The sequence below is a fragment of the Helicoverpa zea genome, chromosome 4 (assembly GCF_022581195.2).
Source record: "Helicoverpa zea isolate HzStark_Cry1AcR chromosome 4, ilHelZeax1.1, whole genome shotgun sequence".
Classification (NCBI taxonomy): Eukaryota; Metazoa; Arthropoda; class Insecta; order Lepidoptera; family Noctuidae; genus Helicoverpa; species Helicoverpa zea.
Window position 1 is genome coordinate 715,253 of NC_061455.1, and position 13,060 is coordinate 728,312.

Sequence of the window (13,060 nt, forward strand, 5' to 3'; positions counted from 1 at the left end):
CTGTAGGTTCCGACTGTCATTGAACATTCCATTCTTGGCAGTCGTTATGGGTAGTCAGAAGCCAGTAAGTCTTACCAACCAAGGGGTGTTGGGTTGAGCGGGTAACCGGGTTGTGGAGGTCAGATAGGCAGTCGCTCCTTGTAAAACACTGGTACTCAGTTGCATCGTGACTGGAAGTCGACCCTAACATAATTGGGACAAAGGTTCTTGAGATAATAACGACAATAATAATGAGATATAGGCACCGCAAGACATCTGAGGCTGATGACGGGGAGTAGCGACCCCGCGGGGCTATATATATTGAGTTCTCCAGGGAGTGTATACTGTCCCCCATCTCCGGCCGGTCGGAGTGAACCATGACGGGGGTAGGTCTCACGCCTCTGGCTTGGCTTGGCCGTCCAGAGTGGAGCCGTCGCTAGAGCAGGATTAGTAGCCTTGCTCGGAGGGTAGGTGCCTCATGGTAAGCACAGGGAGCGCGTAATCTGCGTTTAAAGTCCACCGAGGTATCCTCACCCTTCAGCCGCTCATGTCCCTGTTGCCCTCTTGTTGCTATTCAGTGACTGGTTCCCGGGGGCCCAGTAAGTGAGGTGGCGAGTCTCCACCTGCCGTTTTTACATGTACCTAATACATTGTCATCCACTAACATCCCATCACAATAGCCCAAGTAGTTTTCCTCCATAGTTAGCAATAGTTTAGCACAGAACCGGGGATTGTCTTTTTTTTTAACGACGTCCACCGGGGATTGTCCTTGGATTCATTTCTATAGTGTATAAAGGGATAATCGTCGGTTTTGTGTCACCATTTCATTAAAGTTGTCTCAAAAGGACTTCAGCGTGTTGGCTTCGGCCCCACGTTTGCCTCCCAAAAATTCGGAACTCTGTAGTCCCGAGGTCTGGAAGAGACATCCAAAATAATAATGAGATATAACGCAACAAAGTTAGAGAGCGGGGGCTCGTGACGCCACGTCTAGGTATGTAAAATTTGTACTAAGCAGTGACTTAACACGAAATTCAAGCGTTGTTGTATCTTCATTATTATTTGTTTGTGTGAGAGAGAAAAGAAAAATGCGTCAATAGAGAGTGCTTATCAGATTGAACCACTTTTGCTAAAACGTCATATCTTCATATGCTTCATATAGTCTAGCAGGGCTCCTGGAGTTCCACATCAGGTGTTTTACATCTTCTATTTTTATAAGTCAACAGAGAGTGCTTATCAGATTGAACAACTTTTGCTAAAACGTCATACCTCTATATGCTATAGTCTAGCTGGGCCCCTGGAGTTCCACATCAGATGTTTTAGATCTTCAATTTGTATAAGTCAATAGAAAGTGCTTATCAAATTGAACAACTTTTGCTAAAACGTCATACCTGTATATGGTACAGAGAAGCTGGGCTCTTGGGGTTCCACATCAGGTGTTCCAGATCTTAAAATTTATTATCTCAGCTGAAAATGCTCATCAAATGAAACAATTTTTGCCACGGCACCATATTTGTATCTCTTATAGTTTTATTGGTCTGTTGGAGTTCTGCATCAGGTCTTCAAGTTTCGAAGATAAATTATAGCCTATATGTTGACCAGGCTTAATACTGATACAACAAAGAAAAAATCATTGAAATCCGTTCAGTAGTTCGGAAGATTAGCGTGTACAAACAAACAGACATACAGACAGATTTTTTTTTTTGGATTTGTGATCCATTACTGTTTCTAAACCCCACCCAATTATTATTTTTTTAATATATTCAATGTACAGACACAGTTTTTTTACAGATTTATTATATGTATAGCCTGAAAAGTAGCTAAACTCGGTAAAAAAGAGCCTATCTCAGGCTGTAGCCCGACCGTTCAACGGTTGACGCTATCATGCGCGTGAGGGTCCTGGCGGAGGAAGCAGTCGCCCGGGGCGAGGTGGTCTTGGCCGTGTCGCTCGACATCGCCAACGCGTTTAACACCCTGCCCTGGAATACCATCATAGAGGCGCTCCGGTATCATGGAGTGCCAGGGTACCTCCTTCGCATCATCGGGGCCTATTTATCGGATAGAGCTGTCATATACCCAGGTCGAGAAGGTTGGGGGCGGCGAGAGATGACGTGCGGTGTTCCTCAGGGGTCGGTTCTTGGCCCTCTCCTGTGGAACATTGGTTACGATTGGGTCCTGCGCGGTGCGCTTCTCCACGGCGTCAGCGTGACATGCTACGCTGACGACACGCTAGTTACAGCACGTGGGAAGACGTACCGACAGGCGGCCATTCGGGCCACAGCCAGTGTCGCGCAGGTCGTGGGTAGGATCCGGCGTCTTGGCCTCGAGGTGGCCTTGCACAAGTCTGAGGCCCTCTGCTTCCATGGGCCGAGGAAGAAGCCACCTCCGGGGTCCAACATCGTGGTAGGAGGGTTCACCATCACTGTAGAGTCGACGATGAAATACCTCGGACTCGTTCTCGACAGTCGATGGGACTTCGGGGCGCACTTCCAGCGGCTAGCTCCTCGGTTGTTGGCCGCGGCTTCGGCGCTCTCACGCTTGCTGCCCAACCTAAGGGGGCCCAACTCCTCCTGCCGGAGGCTCTATATGGGGGTCGTGCGGGCGATGGCGCTGTACGCCGCGCCAGTGTGGGCGAACACCCTGACGGCCCGCAACCTTGCAGTGCTAAGAAGACCTCAGCGAGCGATGGCCATCAGAGCCATAAGGGGATACCGCACGATCTCCTTCGAAGCGGCTTGCCTCCTAGCCGGATCCCCACCATGGGACCTGGACGGGAAAGCCCTCGCGTCACTCTATACATGGCGCGAGGAAGCGGTGGGGCGGGGTGAGCGCCTCGCGCCTCGGCAAGTTGAGGCGCGCAGGGCAGAGCTCCGGCAAGAGGTAATTGCGGAATGGGAGCAGCGACTTGCGCAACCCACGGCAGGGCACGCCACTATCGCAGCGGTAAGGCCCATCCTAAAGGAGTGGCTGGAGAGACGCCACGGCGCCCTCAGCTTCCGGCTGACGCAGGTTCTTACCGGACACGGGTGTTTCGGAAAGTTCCTGTGTCGCATAGGCCGGGAGCCTACGCCCGAATGCCACCACTGTGGCATCTGCAGCGAGGACTCCTCGCTGCACACGTTGGTGGAGTGCCCAGCATGGGCAACGCAGCGCCGTGACCTGGCAGCAGCAGTAGATGCTGCGGGTAGTCTTTCGCTGCCGGCTGTCGTGTCCTGCATGGTCGGCAGCGAAGAAGGGTGGAACGCCGTCGCCTCCTTTTGCGAGGATGTGATGGTCGCAAAGGAGACGGCGGAAAGGGAGAGGGAAACTAGTACCACTCTCCCCGCCCGCAGTAGACGTAGTGGGCGTCGCAGGGTGGCCGATCTCCGGCCACCATAGGGCGCGGCCTGCGGGCGACAGACTAGGGGCGTCTGTCGTCCGAACAGAAACAGGCCTCGAGACGGTGGCGTAGTGTTGCGCGCGCCTCTCCTAGTTGAGTTCACTGTGGCCGCTGGCTGATGGCCACTTACGGTGACGGGGCCCGCCTTCAAACATCTGGCGGGCCAATACCTGTCGGGGGTGCGGAAGAATGCTTAGGCGATACCCGTGCCCTCGACACAAGGTAATTGGTGGCAACACTGGGTGGGTTTTTAGCCGGTAAGAGTCCGGCACACCCCCTCCACCGACCCCAGGTGGAGGGTAGTCCATGAGGATTTTCCCCCTGTTAAAAAAAAAAAAAAAAAAAAAAAAGGCTGTAGCCCGACAGTCATACGCAGATGTTTTCGTAGTTATATTATACCGTAGTTGTTTTTCCCATGTTTAATCCATGACTCGTGTGAAATGTCTTTTGTCTTGCCTTTCTTATTCAGGAATAGTGTAGCTATCCAATAAAAAAAGAATTTTTCAAATCGGTTGCGTAGTTTCGGAGCCTTTAGGTTACAAATGAACAAAAATCAATTACCTAATTAATTTCCTGTTTATTATATTAGTATAGAAGTAAGGCTAAAAATAACTTATGTAAATACCTATATAATAAAGAAAAACATCTTATTATCTAGTAAAAAAATATATCGTCTTCCTCACATCCGCTGTAAGTAATAACAAAAAACAAGAATGATTCATGAAATGCTAGCACCCAAGCTGTTTATAATGTAACTGTACCTATCTCAAATGGTCACGAGATCTCTTATAAATAATTGCATCGACATCATTTCATGTGTTTTAGGGTCAATTCCCACTGAAAGAGCAGCGGCCGGCAGCGGCCGTAAGAGCACGGACAATGTAAGAGCGCGGCGCGGCGCGGCCCAGCGCGGCACCGCGCGGCCCGCCGCGCTCGCGTTCAATCACTTGCATTTACGGCCGCTGCCGACCGCTGCTCTTTCAGTGGGGATTGACCCTTACTATCATTTCCTTGGCGAGTTAAACATCTTAGTAATTTATGTACATCGTGGTTGGCACACTTCTTTCGTACCTATTATTTATTTATTAGAATTGCACTGATTACTAACAGGTTACTGTTACAGCCTTTTTATCGTTCCACTGCTGGGCACAGGTCTCCTCTCACACGGAGAAGGATATATAGGTACCTAAGCCTTATTGTTTTGACATTGTTTTTTTTATTTACAGGGTATATAGATAACTACTTACCACTTTTGAAAACTTTTCGTACCTACATGTTTGTTACTCAAACTTTGCGAACATAAAAATTAATTAGTTAATACCTATACCTAAGTAGGTATGTTATTTACAATTACTTAGTACAATTATAAAAACATCGTGACTTTTTCCTGTAACCTCTGTAGATAAATTAATTAACTATAGATACTAATTTAAGTAGGTAACAATAAACTTGCTTTATAAGGAAAAGACGTATAGGAAAAGATTAGAAGAATTATTTGAACACCTTTGGCAGTCATTAGGGGTAGTTTGAAAGCCTGACAACCAGTCTTACCAAAGGGTATCATATCAGGTTGCCCAGGTAACTAGGTAGGTGAAGGTCAGATAGCTGTATCCGGTAAGACTGGAAGCCGATTTCTCAACATTGTTACCTATAATTACATATAATTATGTATAACTTTTCTTTTATTATTAGATTACTTTTAAGTTTATTTTGAACACCAATGATTTAAGGTGAATGAAAACAGTTGGAGTAAATCTGGATCTGAAATCGCTAGTCCGCCTTGAGCAAGCGAGGTGGATAAGTAAGGCTACGAATCATGCTACGATACAAGGAACATTATGAGAGAAACAAGTTTTCCTGCATAGTTTCGTAGCGCGCTCGTAGCTCGTAGCTCGTAGCACTGATGCAATATGAAACAAACATTTTGTCATAATGTGTAATAATAATTAAAAATAGCTCTCAAAAATAACATAATTATTGTAAGTATATGTAGGTACATACATAGGTGAAAACAAAAAAAGAAACGCCTATCCTTAATACTTCACCTGTCTCTATTTCTGCTGGGGTTGAAATCATCGTTATACTGATAGTAATTTTAACTAGTTGAATTAACATATTTTTTAAATAAAAGGAAAAATAAGTCCAAAAGCAGAGGATAATGAGATGACTGACCTCTCTTGCGAAGCTCGTCGACCAAAATCCCCGCCCATAGAGCAACTAACCCATAGACATAGAGTAGTAGACATAGATCTTCTAGAATCGAGCGATTCTATGACTCGATCGATGACTTTTTCATGTAAATTATGTGCTGCTTTCCTCAACTTTAAAATCGGTATTCATTCCATCGGTATTCACATCACATCCCAATGGGATCATAAGTTGTGTTAAAAATTGCTACATTTTGACCACCCCCAAAACCGCTAACTCTTCAGAAACTTTTCAAAATCAATTCCTTTGTATATTACTTGCTTCATTTTTAATTTTTTGATCATTGATAGTCATTTATTTAAAGCACTGGTACTCAGCTGAATCCGGTTAGACTGGAAGCCGACCCCAACATAGTTTGGGAAAAGGCTCGGAGGATGATGGATGATATTCATTTATTTATTTTTATTTAATGACTTTTTAGTAGGTAAAAACTGACACGTACAAAATAATAATTACCTAGTTACAAGAAATGTCGAAACATTAAAAACTACAATAAAACATAACATACATATTTCAGAGTGAATATATAAAGTACGTATATTAATATTGTTTATTAGAATTGTAACCGCTCGCTGATAGCTGGTAGTTCTTTTGTAATTTTCGTCGTAATAAAGATTTTGCATTTAAGGCCGTAACCCGGTGAGTAATCTTTTATAGGTCGAGAGCCAGCAACCGAAAGACCTGATTTATTTTATAAAGGCTTTTATTTTTTTGCATTTAGTAATTTCCTCGATGATGTGGGATGAAAACTTACGTGTTGCACATTTTTCACCATGTGCTCTTTTGTTTCCCTCGCCTCGCGATACTCAGGATACTAATTTTAGAATCCTTCGCTTGCTCGGTCATCAAAATTGAGCCTGTTTTTATATTTTCCAAAGCCACCTTCAGTCAAGCTGCATAGTATTCTTCATACCCACTGTAAGGTATGCACACACAAAGTTTCAGCTGCTATAAAATAACGTAGGTGTGGGGTTTGCTGGCTCTTAGGCTATAAGTGAGTACAGTGAATATATGGGAGCCAAATGCCAGTTCTCTTGTCAGTCAGTCCCGGGACTCAGGCACGGTGACAAGTGGCGAAGTGATAACAACTGAAAATATACAGTGATAACAAGGAAACCCGACGTTTCGAAGTGTTGATAACAAATAGTTATTATGTAAAACAGTGTGTAACAACCCGGTTATCGGACTGTGGGACCGGCAGACTTGTTGTGTTTTCGGATAGTAAGTATTCTGCTGGTTATAAGAAACTTTTCTTTCAATGAAAAACTTTAGCCATCGACGTCCATCAATCCAAATGGAGTGAATATTTTTAAATCGTTTCCTTAATGAGATATAGGTACCTACGTATGCCGATCAAATGTTATCTTCTAGCTTTTCCTAGAATTGAAATCCATTTAGGTATCTAATCCTAATAAATAGACTCCATTAGCGGCCGACTAGCACACTTTGCGTAATAAAAAGACAGAAAAGTAAGTAGAAAGAAAGTAAATAGAAAGACAATAAATAGACTCCATTAGGGTCGAAGTGGTCGCCGTTGCCGAAATCGACGTGGATGATTATTGTGTAGGTACCTATGTAGACAATACGCGGGTAAGTGAACTAACTTATAAGAACTCATAAAAGTTTTTTCTAATAAATATGAATTCGGTCCATGACTCTTTTAAAAAATAATTAATGACAGATAAGAGCAATGGTTATCGTGTATATTTTTTTGTTTAAGCTCTACTGTTTTATTCTGACAAAAAATATCTGAGAGGTCCATATCTTTAATCGTTTGCTAGAAGTTCGAAGAACTGCAATAGACTCAGTCTCATTCATGCCTCCGGTACACCACTTGCAAATAGCGCTAAAAGACCTGGTCTTACTGGATTTAAATAATTAATTAGGACAGCTTTTTAAATTCTTTGGTTCATTTATATGAAGAAGTTAAGAAAAGTTCAAGGTTTAAGTTCGAGTTTCAGAGACCTATCTAAGTAGGTATATCGTTATAGGCAAGGCCCCAGTTAGGAGGATTCTTATTCTTGCCAAAAGGGTATGCTTTCTAAGTAACATACCTACTTACTTACCGTAATCAGCAACCGAATTATCATATTTTTATTTATTTATTTATATTTATTTATTTATTTATAATACTTTTTGCACAAATAGTACAATGGCGGACTTAACGCCTTAGGCGTTTTCTCCCAGTCTACCTTTGGGTGGTGGGGAAATAGCAGTGGTAGGTGCAGTTATTAGATATTATCTACATGCAAAGAAAAGAAATATATATATATAGAATATATGGACAATAATAAATAAAATATATACATACATACATATTAAATATATACATTTGCCATGAGAGACAAAGGAATAAAAAAAATAAATAAAAGAAAATAAGCTATGGTAGCGATTCTGCCAATTTCTTGTGAATGTGGTCGCGTAATTTCTTTTTAAAGAAATATCGACTGTTAACCATCCTGATTTCCAGAGGAAGCTCATTCCAGAGAAGAATGGATTTAACGAAAAAGGAAGAATGAATGATGTCTGAACGATGAGTAGGGCAGTGCAGAAGACGATTATTTGAAGAACGAAGATTTTTGGAATGTTGAGAACACATATATTGGAAGTGAGGAGTTAAATAAGAAGGTGAAGTGGGAGAATGTAGAATAGAGAAAAGAGTAGTTAATGCCCTCATCACACGTCGTTGTCTTATCGGTAGCCATTTAAGTTCCGCTCGATACGCTGACACGTGATCGTACTTGCGGAGCTCACCAATAACCGCCACCAATAAGCTTAAACGTCATTATATTCTATTAGGAATTAGGAAGTGATAACCTGTGACCTACCGTATCATTCTGTGTTATCCGTTGTTTATAAAAACGTAGGTACTTCGCAACAGTTTGCGATATAAATATTAAACTCTTTCCACTTTTTTACTGTAAAATTATTTTGACAGAAGCATTGCATAATATTCTCTACAGTTTTGTCTGAAGTTTGTTTGTAATCGGTCGTCATTAGAATAAATTAAAAATTATGACACTTCCGTGGGGAACACCGAATTTATTTACTTCTTAGGAATACCGGAGGTACTAGTAGTATTTCAGATTTACAAGGCTCAGACATCTTTGGGTACGGACTGAAATGACCACTGCATATCTACCTACCTAAAAGCCGTCTATTTTTATACATTATCAGGTTATTACTGCTCATTTAAATAATTCAGTGTAAACATAACAAAGTATATTTAGGCGGAAAAGTATCACGGTATCTGTTTTTTTTATTCGCGTTAAAACGTCAAAACGGTTTGTCGGTGAACTTACATTACCTATTGTCCCCGTCTGATAGGATAAAACTCTGACAGACTCGTTAGATTCTTCTTGTTGCTGGGGAATTTGTTGCGCCACTTCTTCTTCCCAGCAACAAACACATAGGAAGTGGCGAAGGGTAAGCGTTTTGAGGGCTGTCTTTTGTAAATTCCTGACGTTCAAAAAGTGTGGTTTTGCAGCCAAGTTTGAATGAACTATTTTTGATTTTATTTTGATCTTAATTAAACTTGCCGCGGCAAGTAAAATAAAATATATATTATTTTCTCTGTAGGAAAGCCGATACTCGCGAGGATTAGATCCGTTGCTGTGAGAGTGTCCCATCTCCTCACGGAGACCGTCAGACATGAGGCATCCCAAAGAAAGGTAAGCTATTATACCATCCTATTGTTATGAGCGGCGGTGGTCGTATTACCAACACTTATCAAATTATATATTTTGCCTACTAGTATTAACTTTCTCAAAGTAGTACATTACCTATATGCACCTACTTAATATTTTTTTTTACAAAGTCATTGACAGATTTTAAATCATTACAGCCTATATAGAAAATAGTTTATGTTAAATACTTGCAGATAATGTAGCTTTCTAATGGTGAAATATTTTTTAAATAATTTGAGGAGTTTTTTAGTTCATCCGTTACAAACTAACAAACAAGCAAAAATACTTCTTTATAATATTAGAATATGTATTATGTAGGTATAGGTTAGAACACTTGTTATACGAAACCAAACTGCCGATATACGCCAGAGTGTCGCCGTCTACGGAAACTTCTAGGAGGACATCATCAAGAAAACAAATATTTTGAGTTTGTTTATAACCCCATGGCATCCATGGTGTTATCACAAAAATTGCTTTTGTCATTTCATCACAACATGGACCTATATTGCAAATAAGTATTGTACAAACCCGTTTTACGAAGTGCCTTATTGAACTCTTGTAACGTAACCATAGCGCGATGCAAGTTTCGCACAACTCGGAGCAACGCCATCTGTTGACCAAATCTAGTAATGTGCAGTTGGGACGTTTTGTGCTTGTCTTTTAAGATAATCAGATGAAAATTAGCCTGCAGGGTACTGAAAACATTTTCCTTATCTGCTCTGATATTATACAAATAGACTTTTAGCTTTATACTCACCTAAAGAGTAGATTTTCGTAAATTTCCCTTCTTGATTCTTAACAGACGACTATCACTCTATAAAGAACCAACCTAACCAAGTTTGTAAGTGTTTATAGTTTCTGAGATTTCGTAATTAATTAGTCAGTAGTATTCCGCTTTTAATTTAACATCAAATGAGTGTAATACAACTCTTAGATTAATTTTTACGTGTTACTTTTTCTATATATCTACCTAAGCACGAAATATAATGCCAAACTGCCTTTCAGCTACAACAAAAACCCTTCTTCGGGTCAGAAGAGTGCTAGCAGCGCAGCCGCAAGCAATGTGTCGCCGTCCACTAGCCAAGAGCCTAGACCGATAGTTGGTGATGAACTAGATATCGCCAACGGAAGGTACGTACCTCTTTTCGTAGGTAGGTACAGCTTGAATTTATTGGAAACTATCAGTTTCCCGCTGTCTTAAACACGTCCTGTGGAAACTTCATCATGTGGATTCTGTGATAAAATATAGCCGTTTTTACTCTGTCTAATCTTCTAATGGTGAAGATTCTTTCAAATCGGTTTTGTACTTTCAAAGCTTTTAGGATACGGTCAAACAAACAAAATGGCCCCGTTTATTATATTAATGTAGATAACCGGCCGTTTTCCCGCGGTTTCACCCGCTTTCCGTGGGAATTACTGCCCGCACCAGGATAAAATATACAATAAGTTACTCGCAGATAATGTAGCTTTCTAAAGATGAAAGAAAAAAAAACCTCTTGAAATATAAGTATCTGCCGGGGCTGCGGGTTGTTCGAAAGAGATACCGCGGCCCTGGTACACAAAAGGCCTATGACGGAACACGACGGTTTTTAGTCAGTAAGAGTCTGACACTCCCTCTCCGCTGCTAACCCACAGCGGGAGGGGTCATTTGATGATTTTTGACGTCGTTAAAAAAAATATATATAAGTATAGATATATATTTGAACCTCTGTTATAGAAACTTTAACAAGCAAATAAATATTTTGAGTTTGATTATAACCCCATAGCGCCCGGCCCATGGGGTTATCACAAAAATTCGTATTATGTTCTAGTAAGTACATTGCACAAATCAACAAATCAAAGTAAATAGCTACAGCGTTCATGCTCCTTTTACTAAGTTTGCCTTATTGAACTCTTGTAACGTAACCATACCGCGATGCAAGTTTTGCACAACGCGGAGCAACGCCATCTGTTGACCAAATCTGGTAACGTGCACTTGGGAGGTTTTGTGCTTGTTTTTGAACATAAACAGATGAAAATAAGCCTGCAGGGTATTGAAAACATTTTCCTTATCTGCTCTGATATTATACAAACAAATTTTTAGCTTTGTACCTAATATCAACCCCCGTTTAACCCCTTAGGGTTCGATTTTCGTAAAATCCCTTCTCGATTCATTTAAATCGAATGTTTTAATGGATATTTTCTTTTTAAATTAAATACTTGCAATGAACAACGTATTTCTCTTGCATTGCCTTGGACTAAGATTAGCGCGTTCTAGCAAGCAAACTCTTCAGCTTCATACTATCTTTTAAAGTTCCAATAAATAAAAATAATACAGAAAACAAGAAAGAAAGTCTAAAACAAACACCTTAGTGAAGCTAGTTTGGTAGGTAGGTAATAAGTATTTAATGAATAACACTGTGAACAAAGCCTAGTTTGACAGTACATTCTCGAAAACATGAATTCAACAATTTGTTGTTTTTGTGAAGCTTTATCTTGTGTCCAGTGCGATGGCTCCCGCGCCGCAGCCGAGCACGAGCGGCGCGCGCGCAGCCAACGAGCAGTCTCCTGGCTACGACCCTGACTTCATGTACGTGGAACAGCTCCCTAGCAATTGGAGGTAAGTACCCAAATTAACATGTGTGATGAATGAAAAAAGGAAGAAAAACTTCTTCTTATTAACTTCGAAATAGACGCGAGATTAGCTGTCCACGTTAGGTATTAGGTATGTTCCTAAGCAGTAATAAGAGATAAATTATTAGGTACTAAGTATTTTGTAACTAGTCATCATCCTCCGAGCCTTTTCCCAATCATGTTGGGGTCGGCTTTAGTATTTTGTAACTAGTGATATGCATTATATAATGTTACGTTTTAAATTGTATAAGTAATAGGTACTTTCGTATGTAGTATAGGTTGCTAACTACTTACTTATATTTAGTAGTAGTACATTTGCAAAACAAAAATGAAAAACACAACTTTGACAATAAACAGGGAAGCCCTGCACTGAAACTGTGATACCTAAGTAGCTATGCGAGTTCAGGTTCAAAACAACAACCAGATAATAGATAGCAATTTAATTATCATCAACGAATTGAGGCAATCAAGAAATAAATAAATTATATTCAAAATACTTCGTAATATGAAAATAATAATAAAAAAAACTGGAGCAAGTTTACAATATTAGTATAGATATAGATTCTAACACCTGTTGTAGGAACCATAACAAGAAAATAATTATTTCGAGTTTGATTAGAACCCCATAGCGCCCATGGGGTTATCACAATTTGTTTTTTTGTATTCTGACCAAACAGTATTTAATTATATAATTGACTTCAGAGAAGACATATTATTTTCTACAATAATAAGGGCAATAATAGGGGCTCTATTACTAAGTTTGCCTTTTTGGATTCTATTCTATTCTATATCTAATATTCGCGTAAGTGTCAGAAATCAATATGAAAAAAGTAATCCCTATAGTAATGGACGTTTGTTTTTTATTTTCTCTCACCAACAAATAACAACGAAGATATAGTTACCGGCACGGATATTGAGCTCATGGCGGAAGAGTGGGGATCGCTTTGCGCACCGTATACATAAGGCAATAAGGCAGTAAATCGCTTCTGCGCAGGTGAAGGTCAGGGCTCAATATCCGTGCCGATAACTATACAACACGTTTAAATTTTTTGTTACGTCACTTCTAGGGCATGCAATACCGGTTTACCGGTTTCGGTTTTACCGGTAAAACCGCCCATTTTCGCGATCTTTAATTTACCGGTAAAAATAATGTGTAACCGGTAAATTACCGGTTTTTACGTTTTTGTGATAATATATA